Genomic DNA, 16,725 nt, shown 5'->3' with positions numbered 1-16,725 from the left:
ACTCAAAGCTTTTAATGGCACACTCAAAGCTGTCTTGAAGAAACCGTGTTCCATGAACGGTGGAGAGCGGTATGTGATGCTGCCTTACGCACTGTTTTACTATGGGGAGGTACCAAATGAAGCAGCTGGGTTTTCGCCGTTTGAGCTGCTGTATGGTTGGCCAGTAAGAGGGCCGATGGAGATTCTTAAGGATCTATTCACCAGTGAGGGTGAGGCAAAGAAATCAGTTATAGAACATGTGCTTTCGATTCGCCAATGATTAGTTGATGTGAGTTAGTGAAAGAAAATCTGACAGAGAGTCATAAGAAAGTTAAATCATGGTACGACCAAAATGCTACTAAAAGGGTATTTAGGCCGGGAGATGAGGTCCTAGTTTTGTTACCATCCGATGCATCGAAGATGAAAGCTCACTGGAAGGGACCTTATCGTGTCATTTGTAAGGTCAATGACGTTAATTACAAGATTAACATTGGTGGTAGGCGAGGACAAATAACCTACCATAGTAACCTATTAGGTCAATACATGAGAGCTGTACTGTTGTCAGCAACTAAATGTGATGAATTTGATGGAGGAGGACGGAATGACTTTTCACCGGCCAATATGGAAAGTTTGGACAAAGTCAGTCTGAGCGGCAGACCGACAAAGAACAGCGAGAACAGGTGCGAAAATTATGCTCTGAGTTTGAAGACGTGCTAACTTCAAAACTAGACAAAACCAAGTTAATCACTTATAACATTCGAACAACAACAGACATTCCGATCACACAGAAACCCTATCGTATTCCCATGCAAAAAGGGCTGAAGTCAGAACTATAGTAGACGAAATGTTACAGTAAGAATTGATAAGACCGTCTACAAGCTCGTGGAGTTAGATTCTGACCCATAGGAGTAGGGGTCTGTTATTTTGATAACTATTGTCCTGGTGTAAACCTATCAATCTGTTATATGTAAAGGGCAGTCGGCTTGAGCCCTAGCTTGGGTGAACATTAGAAATTAGCTGGGAATCTATTTTGTGCTGGATTTTATTATTTGCAACTTTTATACCCCGTAACACCCAACCAGTCACATTATCCTGACACCAGACCGACCAGTCCTAACACTAACCTGTTAATGCTGAGCGCCAAGTGAGGCAATTGTTAGTTCCATTTTTTATTAAAGTCTTTGGTATGACTCGGCCGGGGATCGAACCCACTACCAGTCCGAATGAAGAAATGTCATGGTTTAAACAAAGGCAAATCATCTGTTTTAATATCATCCATGTTACTACATTAAAAAATCAACAAAAGAGAGGTACTAAATATATATGAGAGTTTTCACAAGAACTGGATAAAGGTCACAGTTTGAAACTTTCATTTTAAAACTGGCTAAAATAATAATGAATAACTTCAATACATGATAAAACTCAACAATACTGCACCTTTATAACAAGCGTGGTCACTGACGTAAAGCTGGCATTGAAGCTTTAATATTATCAGTTACCGACGTAGTAACAGTAATGCAAATTTCTTTCATAGTTTTCATATAATCCATCGCGGCATGCTTTGGGACAACTTATATTCGTATAAAAGGCTAACGTTCGTTCTGCTGACTTCACACTTCACGTGATACACACTCGATAACATCTAAACAGTATGACTGCCTGAAGAAAATCATAATAGGTCTGTATTAGACAAGAACTCCAACCTCTGGGACACAAGTCTGGCACTCTACTGGTGAGGCTAACCTAGCTGTTGTTAACATTTACCAGTTAATTTTATTTGAAAGTTAATATTGCAATTCAGAAACAACTTTGAATAAAAAATTAAAGGACTATATTGAATAAGAGATTAGCCATTATCTGCCTTCTCTCCAAATTTCTTCGTAAATTGTATATTATAAGTATGAGGTGGTTTGACTTAATTTATTATATAAGTTTTGTAATCACGTGTTGGTTGCCATGGAAACCATGTGTTAAAAATATCAAAGAAGATATTCACATTCTTAAAATCTCGATGTTTTTCTCGTTGACACTGTTTATCCATAAACAATTCACTAAATTTAACATGAAATTTCCGGTATAAATTTGCATGAAACAAGGTTTCAGCTTACTAGAAAAAATGACCAGACATAAACCCGATGAATCAGTCTAATTTACAAGTCAACATGCAACTGTCTTAAGTTCCTTTGTAAAATAAGACAGTCATTGATAACATCAAAAACTGTGTTCGTTTGGAACTTGTTTAGTATTGTTGGCTGATATGATTCATGACGAGTCCAAAAGGTTTCTGAGATTTCTTATTTACGGAAAATATTGGTGTTCGTCCTCATCTTCCTGGAAATGAAATACGTTCTTTTGCAATAGTTTTCCTTAATTTTGTGAAAAATCGTAGACACACGTGCGCGCGCACAAACACACACTCATAGTAACACACAAGACTTTGAACAATTCAAAACCGAGTTGAGCCATGCTGACGTTTTGGTCTCCCTTGTCCTAACGTTATCTATACCTGTCTAGTTTTAAAGCGGATATCGTAAGAAATCCAATTTGTCACTTTCATAGGTCACATTTTTTGTCGTTGAAGAATCAATGTTAGCTCGTAATGACGATCTTGATGCATCGCAAATCATTCCTACCTTTTCGCACATGAAGATAAAAAAGAAAGCAATGATGGCTTTACCTTAAAAATTGTTTGCATATTTAATTTTGAATACATAGGTTCACCATAATTTATAATGTTATAAAAATTATATCTAAAAAGCTTTACTTAGTAGAACAGTCGAACATTCCACGTATTAATCTACACATTTATTAGAGAACATAACACGGCACAAACGTGATTTAGTTTCAGATTTGGCGTTGAAATGAATTCTTTTGTTTGTAGGTTTATTCAAAACTGTCAATTGGGTGCGATTGAAGGAACGTATCAAACGTTTTAAAAGGATTGTATTGGAATAATATAATGAGGCTGATCAACAAACTGTAATTTAATCGTGTAGCCTTTTGAACTGGAAACAACAGAGCTTACTTTTGGACACTACCTTGTTAAAAGTTGATTGCAGGTTTTGCAAACCAAAATGCCTAGCCCGGTATTCTTGAAATGTTTTAAGCAAATCTCAAACTCAAGCTCAAAATCAGAAAGTCTAGATGTTTTGTAACTTTGATGAAAATGAAATTAGATTTGTAGAACTTTCAGGATCACCTAAACTTCGATTCCTTTATTAGCCTGCTATATTTCAATTATGATGATTTCATCCACGTATTATATCTGAGTTTGTAGTGTTGTTTGTGTTCTCGAGTTTCCTGCTTACCACGTTAGGACAACACGTGGACTAGTCTTCTTTGCTTTGCTGTAGCCTATATTTCATCAGAAAAACGACCCATTTTGATTTAGGACTAATCTAGAACATTACAAGGACTCTAATTTGATTTGGGCTTAATCTGGAACATTACGAAGACTCTAATTCTGATCGATAACATAAAATGTAACAATTACTAGCATCCAAATACATGTAGTTTTTGTCAAGCCCAGGCTGAAGTACTTGCCATACGACAAGGTAATCCGACAATTCCAAAATCTTTATCTGTTTTGCTTCAGAACCGAAATACGTAACCTATCGATCAATACCGTACATTAAGGATCGAATTATAATCTTTCACGTGCAAGTAGTGTTGGATTGCAGGAAGAAGATGCACTTGAAGTCATAACTAAACATGTCTAAACCTCCATTCTTACGCACCGAGTGTATAACATTACCCGTACCCAAGCCCACGTCCATTTCTTGGAGGTAGCACTAGTAAAACATTTCTGTGTGCACGAAGCTTTAGAAGTTTCCAGGTAATATCCAAGTCTTTCGCTTTCTACAACATGATTCCATCTTTGAACTTAAAACCCTTGAGGTGTTAAATAGCTCATGTCGTCTTTGTTTTGTTACTACTGAGAGAGAGAGAGTCCGTCATTCAATGGACTTTTTAAAAAAATACCTTATTCATATAATTCGATTTACATCTAATTCACTTATGGTTTTGTACTGTAACATGTGTCGTAACTTTTCCATGACTGTTGGAAATCTGAAATACTGATATTTATTAACGATATATGATTTTTATTCAAAACAGATTTGCATGTATTTTATTCATGAAAATGTACGTAATATCATGACAGATACTGCGGGTTAAATTTGTAATAAAGATGAGCGTGGTTTTGCTGCTGTTGCTTTCAATGCTATATTTTAACATATTATTGACTTTTATCATGATGGACAAATGGGAGTCAAATTGTCATTCATAAGGACACAGAGAGGTTGGTTTGGGCGGGTATCGCGGTATAGGAGTCAAATTGTCATTCATAAGGACACAGAGGGGTTGGCTTGGGCGGGTATCGCGGTATGGGAGTCAAATTGTCATTCATAAGAACACTCAGAGGTTGGTTTGGGCGGGTATCGCGGTATGGGAGTCAAATTGTCATTCACAAGGACACACAGAGGTTGGTTTGGGCGGGTATCGCGGTATGGGAGTCAAATTGTCATTCACAAGGACACACAGAGGTTGGTTTGGGCGGGTATCGCGGTTCGATATAGTCAATAACATGCTAAAAGTGCCTTTAAAAACTCTGTATTTATTACTCTTATCTGGCATTAGTCACATTCAAAAGGTTAGAACAATAGATTTTAAAAAAGTCCTTCCGAAATTCGAACCTGGTTCTACCGTGTGGTTGCCGGACGCTTTACCGAAGTTTAGATTATACTGACTTACACTGTCTAGCTTGAAGCTGCCATGTAGTTCTTTTCAACTATCTATTTTTAAACTGACCTTTGTACTATTCTTTCCAAAATTTTAAATTTTATTTTCATAGTTTTTGAGAAAATGAAGTAGTTTATTCACATTTCCTTCGACGCAGACACAATATATACTTTCTAGTACATTTGAAAACAATCATTTTACTCCACAGAAGTACCGTACAGTGCAGTCCGACTCTTTGTACCGTTAATATTGTTCAAATATGAAGAAACATCGATAAAATTAAATTCTCTTAAAGGAACTTTGGCTTTGACCTTACTCCATGGATAATAGCAAACTGTATTTTCGGATGTGTATGTCTGAAGAAATACACTGCAGCAGAGTCGACCATATGTTATTTAATGTCGTCATATGTTTGACTGTCTCATGACGTAATATAAAACGTTCAATCTTTTTGTTATGCTTCATTTGCAAGCAACATTAATATATTTATGTTCCTGTTATTTACTGAACTCATTCTGTGATGAAATGGCACGTTGTACAATAAAATGTTACGCATTATAGACGCCGCACAGTTTCTATTTGCTTGTTCCCTAATCCCCACTTGTGCCTCTCCAAAACTTTGAACCATGTGCAGAAGGCAGGCTCATCGTCTATGGAGGGGATTACCGACATAGTTCTATGAATGTATTTTCTAATATTCCTTGATGCATTATTGTAAATGGCTGCTTGCAAATCCTACTTTCATTATTCTATCAATGTATATTGTATTCTTCATTGATGCAGATTGTACGTGGCAGTTTACAAGTGCTACTTTCTGCATTACTGTCAATGGCTGCTTGCAAGTGCTACATTCATAATTCTAGTCATGAATTTTCTATTCTTCATTGATGCAAGCTGTAAATGGCTGTTTGAAAGTGCCGAGATCTACTTTCCTTCTGAGTTCTTACAGTATCTTGCAATTTTCCAACTATATATATATATATATATATATATATATATATATATATATATATATATATATATATATATATACACACACATATACAAGAAGAAAGGTAAATAGTCAAATTATACAGAATTATTATATATGTATGGCATGGATGATTATGCAAGAAGAAAGGTAAATAGTCAAATTATACAGAATTATTATATATGTATGGCACGGATGATTATGCAATAGCCAGCAAGTATTGTCACTAGTTATCTGTGACAAGTATGTCTTATCTCCAATTTCATTTTAAATCTCCAATTCAAATACAACAACAAGAGGCAAATGCCTTGAAACAAGGACATTACATACAAAGCATATATGCTACAAACATATGAACTTATTTCATTATATAATAAAAGAAATTCTAAGAGTATGAAATATATTTTCTATATGTAAACATAAAGAACACTTTCATACAATTATGAGATACTTTATTTCGACGTATATCAAACTGGAAACTAGATTTTTTATATATTTAAAACCGTATTCATCCATATATGAAGCGATATTTATAGTACAGATAAGATGACTGATTGTATGGTACCTCACTGATAAAACATTAGACTTCTTTGGCAGCAATTATAAAAATATAATATATTGAATATAAATAACATTGCTACCGGTACAAGAAACCAGCTCAGTTTGTTTGCATTATTATTGCTACAGTACAGTACTAAAAGTGCTTGATACATTTGGATATGAAATTAATGTAGCAGTTAAAAAGATTAATACAAATTTTAACATGTATCTTCTACAGATGTGATTGTTTTCTGTTAGAAGAATAAGACACCCCCACATAATTTTCTAACGAACTTGTAAAATTGTAAGGCTAGTCACAGCTCAGGCTGTTATAGTTTCCACCCCACCCACCCACCCCACATAAACGTCTTCATTTGTCTGTGATTTTATCATTATTTTATCTTGTTTAAAATATAAGTTAATATTGTCATGACACAACAAATATCAGCACAATGCAACTATGCAATAGAGCAAAATAAATAAATAAAAACAATATGCAGTCGTATGTTTAACTTTTCATAGAAAATATAAGAGAAAAAATGTTTAATTTAAACCGGCATTCATAAAACCAATATTGTTAGATGAATTAGTCTGAAACAAAAGTTATCATACAGGTAGGCAATTATAAGGAGCAAATACCTGGATTGTCTTGTTACGTTGTTCGTATAGATTTATTTGCCAATCCCTTCACATGAACAAAACATGGATGAAGACAAACGTTTTACACAGTCTGGCTTTTGGATTGGACATACACTCATCATTGCAAATTCTGAGGAATTAAAACTGCAAACTCTGGATTGGCTAAGACACATTACCTTTTGTGTACCACATACATTTGTAAATTATTACTCAAGAACAGTCAGGTTATATTCCCTAGTGTCTGTTCCAAGAATTAATCCCCAAAAACATTCCATTACTGGATCTGCATTCAATATATATATATATATATATATATATATATATATATATATATATATATATATATATATATATATATACTGTACAAAAATGCTCACTTTTTGATGAATTTATTTTGTGGGCAATAAAACAGGTTGTTTGCACTTGCTATGAGCAAAAAACCATGAAAAGGATTATATGTTATTTGCTAATTTGTTATTTCTAATACTATGACCTTCACGAAACTATTATATTTATGAACCTGAGATGAAATTGTAAATTTGGCCTCTTATCTCTAATGTATGTGCCGTGGAACAATGGAAAAGGTAAATTCCATAATTTAAATGTCTTAATCACTCAGAGAGAGAGAGAGAGAGAGAGAGAGAGAGAGAGAGAGAGAGAGAGAGATTCATAAGTAAGTTAGTTTCTTCACAGAATAATAGAAACCACTAGCCAATTTCTGGCTGCAGTCGTAAGATATCTGAGCAGAAAGTAACAGCTACTTTATAAGCATGCAAGTCATTTTAATGTGAGCTACAGGCTCCCATTGACTATTCCTCAGAGAAGGCACAAGACTGGATTTTAGAAATTAAAGACACACAGGTACCAGTTTGTTACTTTGTGAAAAATGGGGTCATTATGAGAAACTGGTGACACCTGATGTACCCGCTGATGATGAGTGGTCAGTGAGCAATCAAATTGTTGTTTCTTAAGTCCTATAGACAGGAAATTCATAGTCTAGCCCATAAAGCACCTTATGCTGGTCATTTTGGTGTCAATAAGACTTATTACAAGATCCTGAATCATTTTTTTATTTTCCGAAAATAAAAAGTGATGTTTATAAGTACCATAGATCTTGTCCCACTCGTCAAATGGTAAGAAATCCAATCAGAAGATATATAAGGCACAGCTGCAACCTATTCCTGCATCTGACCATTTGACAATCTGTTCAGAAGAAAAATGGTAGACTGTCGGTTCCTTGCCTAATACCAAGTCAAGCAACCAGTATTTGTTGACCATAATGTGTGTCTCAAGATTTCCATAGTCTATTCCTTTGAAAAATATTAAAGGAACAACTGTTCAAAAAGATTGGGCAATGTTTTTTAACACTTGTTGGCCTCCCCAAATTTGTCTAGCAATTTTATGTTTGATTATTTCCAATAACTTATGCAAGAATTATACATTCAACAGTCTAATTGTTCTACCTATCACCCTGAAAGTCTCGGGGCTATCACAAGACTGTCCAAAAACACTCTCACTACCAAGGATACATTTATACAATTATACTGAATAAAACCTTAAAAAAGACAGTGATCAGTAAAATCCTGTTTTGTATAATTATCGAGCAAGATCAGGAGAGCTTTGCCTCCATGTTGGTAATTATCACCAAATGAAAGACCGCATGATTACCCTAAAACAGCAAAAGACTATCCTAAAACACCTCAGCTACCCAGGATATATGTATGGAATTTAATAAAATCAAACCAAATAAAAAGACAGTGATCAGTAAAATTCCACCCCGTATAATTTTCAAGTAAGATCAGTAGAGTGTTTTCTCATGGTGATACTTGCTGAAGGAAAGACCTTAAGACTGTCCCAAAATACGTTAATCGACCCAGGATACATGTATACAATTACAATAACTTAATGAAATGAGCAGTTTTGTGCATTCTCTCTCTCTCTCTCTCTCTCTCTCTGTTTGATCATAGATAATTCACTAAACTACTTTTATATTGCAAAGAGCACCACACGCAATAAGCCGGAATCATGCGTCACTACATTCATATTTCAAAAATTCTTTTAAAGTTTTTTTTAAAATCTTTAATGTAACAAAAAGCAGCTGAATAATTAGAACTTTAGGGTGCAATCTTTATATTTTTTTAAATTCATGAACGAATTTATTATTTTTAATTGGTTTGATAATGGTAAGAATTACAACAAATAAAAGTACAATCTCCTGTAACATAATTTCTTTTTGTCTAATTATTTCCTCTATTAAAGACACAAGTTTTAAAGGACGCAAACTGGTTTAAAGGCTGTTTTTTTGTATATACATTCAAAGTTAAAAGGTCGAGGTTCTGTACATTAACAATGCAAATTAAGTATTGAAAAATAACGGTACACTAAATCTAATACTTCTAATTGCAAGTATTATCACGATACGAACACAGTTTTCCACAATTTTATTTTTTCGACATTTTTCGACAAATTATCTTCCAAAATAATGATTATGATAAGAACAGTAAAACCTGTAGGAATTCCTAATTTCTTTTTAATGTTATTTTACCTAAGATTTTTTTATGTGCTATTAATATTGCTATGAAGTATATTATTTTCGCCTGAGCTTATGTACAATAGTATCACAGGAAAGGATGGACGTCTGTGAGGAGCGTCAAAATGGGTGACGTATAATACGATCCGTACAACCAGGGGTCGTCTGATGAAAGCTTGTTAAGAAAAGTTACGAGGGAATACATCACTGTCGTTTCTGATCGTTACTTTGCTAAGAAAAACTAATGTTTCCAAAGTAATGAGGCATATCACTAAGAAAGTATATTTCTTAAACGGTGAGAGTAAATACTTAAGTGCGTCAAAACTGGAGTTGAAGAACATGGACCACACTGTTGTAATATTATGCGTTTTTGTTTTCGTAAGGTGCTTAATAATCACTGAGATATTCCGAGAAAGCACGTGGTTTCAAAGAACGATTAAAACTTCGTCGCTCCAGAAAGCCGAGGAACCCTTTAAGTCTTACTGACACCAAACTGACCAGCTAGACTATGAATTTCCTGTCTATACGACTTAGGAACAAACAATTTGATTGCTCACTTACCACTCATCCATAGCAGGTACATCAGGTGGTCTCCACAAAGTAACAAACTGGTACTTGTTTGGCTTCAAGACAAGACAAGTCAATCCAGGTATGTGTTCTCTATAATTGCCTACCTGAATGATAATTTTTGTTGATAAATGCCGGTTTACATTAAATATTTATTTTTCTCTAATATTTCCTATGAAAAGTTGAACACATGACTGTATATGGCTTTTATTTATTTATTTTACTTTTTTGCATATTTATATTGTGCTGATATTGTTTGTGTCATGACAGTATTAACTTATATTTTAAACAGAATAAAATAATGATAAAATCACAGACAAATGAAGATGTATATGTGGGGTGGGGTGTGGTGGATGATACAACAGCCTGAGCTGTGAGTAGCCTTAAAAACTTTTAAATTGTTCTAAAAGAGTATGGAGGGGGGTGTTACACTTCTAACTGAAAATAATCAGATCTGTAGAAGATACGTGTAAACATTTGTATTAATCTTTTTAACTACTACATTCATTTCATATCCAAATGTATCAAGCAAGTTTGCTACTGTATTGTAGCAGTAATAATACAAACAAATTGAGTTGGTTACTGGTAGCGGTAGCAATGTTATTTATATTCAATATATTATATTTTTGTAATTGCTACCAAAGGAGTCTGATGCTTTATCAGTGAGGTACCATACAATCAGTCATCTGTACTATAAATATCACTTCATATGTGGATGAATACGATTTTAAATAATAATAAAAATGTAGTTTCCAGTTTGATATCTGTGGAAATAAAGCATCTCATAATTGCATGGAAATGTTCTTTATGTTTAGATATAGAAAATATATTTCATACTGTTAGAATTTATTTTCTTATATGATGAAATAAATTTATATTTGTGTAGCATATAGCTATGCTACGGTTTGTGCTTTATGTGTGATGTCCTAGTTGAAAGTCATTTGCCTCTTGCTATTGTATTGGAATTGGAGAATTGGAGATTTAAAATAAAATTGGAGATATGACCCACTTGCTACAGACAACTAATGACAATACTTGGTAAACAATCCCACGGTTGAATGATCTTGAAAAAAATAAACAAACCGATGTGTGTGTGTGTGCGTGTGTGTGTGATTAGGATTTTTAACGTAGATTTTTAAAAAAAATCAGTCAAATCGCTACGATGTATGCAGTGTGGCAGTTTATAGTGATGTCTAGCACTGGGACATCATGCTGCATACATATAGCATTGATATCCCACCTAGTCACATTATCCTGAAACCAGACCAACCATTCCTAACACTAACCTCTTAATGCTGAGCGCCTATCGAGGTATCTGTTAGTACCATTTTTGTAATTCTTTGGTATGACTCGGCCGGGGTTCGAACCCACGATCTCCCGCTTCCGAGGCGGACGCTCTAACCACAATGCCACCGGAGCGGTCGCGCCAGTGCGGCTTACTGCGTTTCCTATTTGTGTAAAATCGAAAAGTGTCGAATGCAAAAATCTGTTTTAATTTACATATAATTAAATGAAAATCCTCTGATAAAAATTTACAATTAAAATGAGTGAATAAAAATATTGCTATTCATAAAAATGTCGATGACTTTGGGGTAAATCAAGTAATTAATTGGAAGTCAGGGCTAAAACCATTAGTGGACTTGGGGCTAGGATTTTGAATTACACTGAAGTCAGTATTTGATCATTTGTTTACTTTTAACTGAAATTCTATCAATGACTTTTTCTGAAAGCCTTAACCCCCCTCCCAAGAATCAAGGGTCGTTCCCTGATATATGTATTTATTTATTGTAGCATACAAGCATTTAATAGGCTTGACCTGGCCGATCAGCGATTATAATTTCATGTCGGTAAAGAGTTAAATGCATTCTACAATCCAAAAAGCCTATCTCCAGTTGTTTGTTTGCGAGTATTGACTAGTTGACAAAGGCGACGGGGGCCCCGATTGGCCTAGTGGTCTAAAGTGCGCACCGTTACAGATAACTGCCATCTCACCTTTGTCTGCGTGGGTTCGAGTCTCGGATTCAGCCAATGTGGGCATATGACAAAAGCCGCCAGTAGCTTCTCGTGGGTCGGTGGCTCTTTCAGAGGTTTTCCCGGGTTCTTCCTCCACCATTTATACTGGCCGCCATGTTAAGCCTATCTTGTGCTGATCAATGGCGTTAAATCCTACAACAACAACAACAAAGACGACGAGTTGTCCAGTAACATGGTGCCTAACGTCCGACGTACACCGTTAGTGACCAAAGTTTTAGAACGCAGAAAACATTGGAAACAGACTGTTTTCCAATGAAATTCACAGACCCGAAGCACAGAAATACCTTGGCCAGCGAAAATAATTAGGGACTAACAATTTAATGTGCTCATGCAGCGGTCTGACCCAATATTGTTTAATGTCTGTCTTTCGATATTTAGTCAAATAATTTGCTCTGATTTATAGAAAAATAACACTATGCTATATCCATGATAGTATTTGAAGAATTTTTTTTATCTTGAGATAAAAAAAGAAAATATTTCAACTAAAATAACAACTCCACCCGAAATTAAATGGCAAAAACTTTATTGCTGCTGAATTTGCTCTGTGTATGTTAACTGTTGTATAAGATGCAGGCTTAAATTTACACTGTGTCTGATATTGTTAAAGGCATCGTGCTGACATTCCAGAGCCTATTCATAAAAATCGAAAGTGTTAATACTGAAGCCAACTGTTTACTAGCCACACAATGGCATAATTAGGAGAAAACAGTAAACATAAAACACTCTTACGTAGCAAATGAGAAAATAAAATATTTGGTGGACTCGAGAAAATTACGTAAGGTTCAGACAGGAAACACGTGTGCTTTTGAAAATCCTAGGATAATTCGGAGCATTACAACAAACAAACAAACAAAAGTACTTAATAAATTTATATAAGTTAGCAAGTAACTAAAATATGACATTTGGGTTTTGTGTTTTGTGGTTTCTTTTAATTCATAATGTTTTCAAAAAGTTAGATTTGGCTTGCGTGAGTTTTATAACATTCCATTTAGTCACCGCGCTTACTTAGGTGACACGTGTCAAACATGTGACTAAAGGAGCATAACTATATATTCAAAACTATATATGTGATTTGCTCAGAGTGGGCGAAAACAACGAGTTGGATGCGGCGTAGGAATACTCCATATCAAACGAGTTCTTTCTCTGATTTGGAATGAAACACTTATTTGGTTTTGTATTTAGTGCATACCCTCTTTTTAATACACCATTCTTTGAAATTTTTGTAACGTATCAATTTAAAATATGAAGTAGGCATTTTGGCTTTTTATGAAACATATTGTACAATCTCTGAAAAATCACCATGTGACGAACGTAAAGGGGCTAGGCCTAGATATATAATGCGAAGTTGTGCCATCAATCTGTCTGCATTGCTGAGGAGGTGATTGAGACTTTAGTCTTTAATGCTTCCAAAATGTTGTATTAATTAATTTTACTGTAGTCAAATCCAAGTGGATTTTTCCTTACCTCGCAAATGGAACATAGGTTTTACACCAGTACTTATTGTTGTTTTCAAGCTCTACTTTTGTGTTCATTACAAGATATTATCGATTCATTGAACTTAAAAGTGACAATATAGCATATATTTTAATGAAAACGAAGATTTAGTCTCTTTCTAACACGCAGACCAGAACATCCTGAATAATATTGTTTTGTTTTCTTCTAATTAATTTCTACAAGAATTTAGGATGTAAACAACATACAATTCCCAACGTGTGTCCAAATAATGAAAAAGTTATCACCAAAAATATTGAAACAAAATGTAATCCTTCTAACTTTGCTTCATATTCAAAACAGTTGCTGCTCTCTGTGATACGTCTACGTTTATGTTGCAAATGTTGGTCAGTTTTATTTTCAAGTTTACTAAACAAATTCGATTCTTTAGTCATTTTAATAGAAAAATTGAAAGTTCCTCTACTTAAACTAGCTTCTTACAAAACACAATTTCGGAAACAATCTTTCTGAAAATTTGAAGCTAAAATGGATTTTAGTTAAGTTTCGGATGATTTACTTTGTGGAATGTCTCTCTCGATAAAATATGGTGTAAAGTTTTCTCCAAACGCGTGGTGTATCTATTCTAACTATATCTTGAATCTTGACCAATGAGTCCCCAAGTCTTTCTTACTCTGTCTCGATTCTAAAAAAAATCAATACATGATTTGAGTAGGAAAGTACTCTCTCTCTCTCTCTCTCTCTCTCTCTCTCTCTCTTTCTCTCTCACACACACACACACACACTCAAACTGCTCGTCAGTACTTACGGTATTATCCCATTATCCCCCAGCGAATTACAAAGTGAATATCTTTGTCGTACATTAGATCAGCCATGTAATATTGCAAGGGTATAATATACATGTAACATTAAATGAGTATGTAATTAAATTATATTTGTAATATTCACAATAATTTGGGATATACATAACTATTATATAAAAAGAAAGTTAATTTGCTGTTAATATCATTTAAGTTGTAACAAGATTCCTGAAGAATTTCTATACAATCATCACGGAAACTACCGACGTACCAGTACAGTGAAAAGTACCGTGGTACGTACCACCAGAACAAATACCGCCATAAACCGAAATACTGGTAATACCGCGCACCTCTGTCAAATATATCAATAGGTGAGGCAAAGAAATGGTTTTGGTAGTGAAATCGAAGAGGTTTTAGGCAATGTTGTTTGAGTCCTTGACCCTTCGATTCTGCTGCTATTACACGATAGAATATTTTCTAACCGATTCATTATATGACTGCCACATTATTTCCGATTTTTATATGACCAATTTTTTTCTTCTTCAGCCGGCTCACATGTTTTGTTTGTGTATTTCGGTCTGGTGTTTTCAAATGTTGCATCATCTACCAAGGTAAATGCATCCAATCATTTTCAAGTCGTGTCTCTTTCAAATCTCACATCAACACGTGATTTGCACAAGTACATTGAACAAAGGTGAAATACCATTTTCCCAAGACTATTTAACATCATTTTGTCACGTTTTGGCCACTCTACGGATGCAGACTTCATGTACAGAGGCATGCAAAAATAAAAACTGTATTCTTTTTGTTATCCTTTCTATGTGATAAGATTATTTTATAAATTGAATGTTTCAGAATTTATTCAAAATTTTCTAGAAAGTCAGGCCTATGTCACACAACGTCATGCTTTCGGATGGAATATAGTACGTTCCAAGTTCGACATTTTATAGCTGAACTAACAAGTTAACTTAAGTATTATGTTGTACACATTAAATGATGAGAAACGTTCGAGTTTTTATAATCCAGTGCCAAAATTTTGCATTATAGCAATAATCTTGCAGAGTCGTTTTTACGACACAATTTAATGTGTAACGAAGTCAATTAGTGGGTACAAATGCTTAATGTATGTCACTATATTCGTACTCAAACGTGTCTCATGCAAAACAGTTATTGCTATTTAGCTGTTACGGGCAGTCTTCAAATTCTTTGTGGTTGTTCGAGGTACCATACTGGCCAACTCGGTGTGAGGGGATATGTAATTTTTTTTAGAGACCCTTCGGCGGGTTGGGAGGAGGAGAGGACTGTTGTTAGTTCCATTCCATACATAGAACGAATATGTTGATAAATGCATATATTAATCAATGAATTAAATCAGCATTAATGTGCATTACAAATGAATATCGAATTTACGTACTTGTGTGAAGTGTCTTTGCTAGATCCGGTTCAGCCTTGTTCTATCCTATTGCAGGGCCAGGAGATAATTCTGACAGTTCCATTTGAATTTTCCCACCCTACGATATAACTGGTACCAAAATGGAGAATATTATCTAACTGACTTTTGCATCAAGATATATCAAATCAGTCATTTTAGATTACTCATACCAGTGTATCTTCTAAATCTCTATGAACACGACATTTGTAGATGTACCTTTAGCGATGCCGTGATACCATTTGAAAAGGACTGTCATGTATCATTTTGTCACACAAGATACAATTATTATGTCGGTAGTGTGGGTAAGATACACAATATATAATTTTTATGTCGTAGTGTGGGTAAGATACACAAGATACAATTATTATGTCGGTAGTGTGGGTAAGATAAGCAAGATATAATTTTATGTCGGTAGTGTGGGTAAGATACACAAGATACAGTTATTATGTCGGTAGTGTGGGTAAGATACACAAGATACAATTTTTATGTCGGTAGTGTGGGTAAGATACACAAGATACAATTATTATGTCGGTAGTGTGGGTAAGATACACAAGATACAATTATTATATCGGTTGTGTGGGTAAGGTACACAAGATGGAGTTATTATGTCAGTAGTGTGGGTAAGATACACAAGATAAATTATTATGTCGGTAGTGTGGGTAAGATACACAAGATACAATTTTTATGTCGGTAGTGTGGGTAAGATACAATTTTTATATCGTTAGTGTGGGTAAGATACACAAGATACAATTATTATGTCGGTAGTGTGGGTAAGATACACAAGATACAATTTTTATGTCGGTAGTGTGGGTAAGATACACAAGATACCATTATTATGTCGGTAGTGTGGGTAAGATACACAAGATACATTTATTATATCGGTTGTGTGGGTAAGGTACACAAGATGGAGTTATTATGTCGGTAGTGTGGGTAAGATACACAAGATACAATTATTATGTCGGTTGTGTGGGTAAGATACAGAAGATGCAATTATTATGTCGGTAGTGTGGGTAAGATACGCAAGATACAATTTTATGTCGTTAGT

The 16,725-nt window shown here is 34.6% G+C and overlaps 1 protein-coding gene across 7 annotated transcripts in view; it reads right to left on the bottom strand.

The window, feature by feature from the left end:
• LOC149806905 (ornithine decarboxylase-like) overlaps positions 1–16,725 on the bottom strand; it is a 142,233-nt gene that overhangs the window by 107,254 nt on the left and 18,254 nt on the right. The window contains exon 1 of one of the 7 annotated variants that reach the window (XM_089959450.1): positions 15,663–15,772. The exons of the other annotated variants lie outside the window; for them this stretch is intronic. The gene's annotated coding sequence lies outside the window, so the exon portion shown is untranslated. Of the gene's footprint in view, positions 1–15,662; positions 15,773–16,725 lie in introns of those variants that run through there. 7 annotated transcript variants of the gene reach the window in all.

This window comes from Sinohyriopsis cumingii, chromosome 1 (genome assembly GCF_028554795.1).
Source record: "Sinohyriopsis cumingii isolate HCF-2022 chromosome 1, ASM2855479v2, whole genome shotgun sequence".
In the NCBI taxonomy this organism is placed as follows: Eukaryota; Metazoa; Mollusca; class Bivalvia; order Unionida; family Unionidae; genus Sinohyriopsis; species Sinohyriopsis cumingii.
The sequence above is the reverse complement of the archived record's forward strand: the minus strand, read 5'-3'. Positions and strand labels throughout refer to the sequence as shown.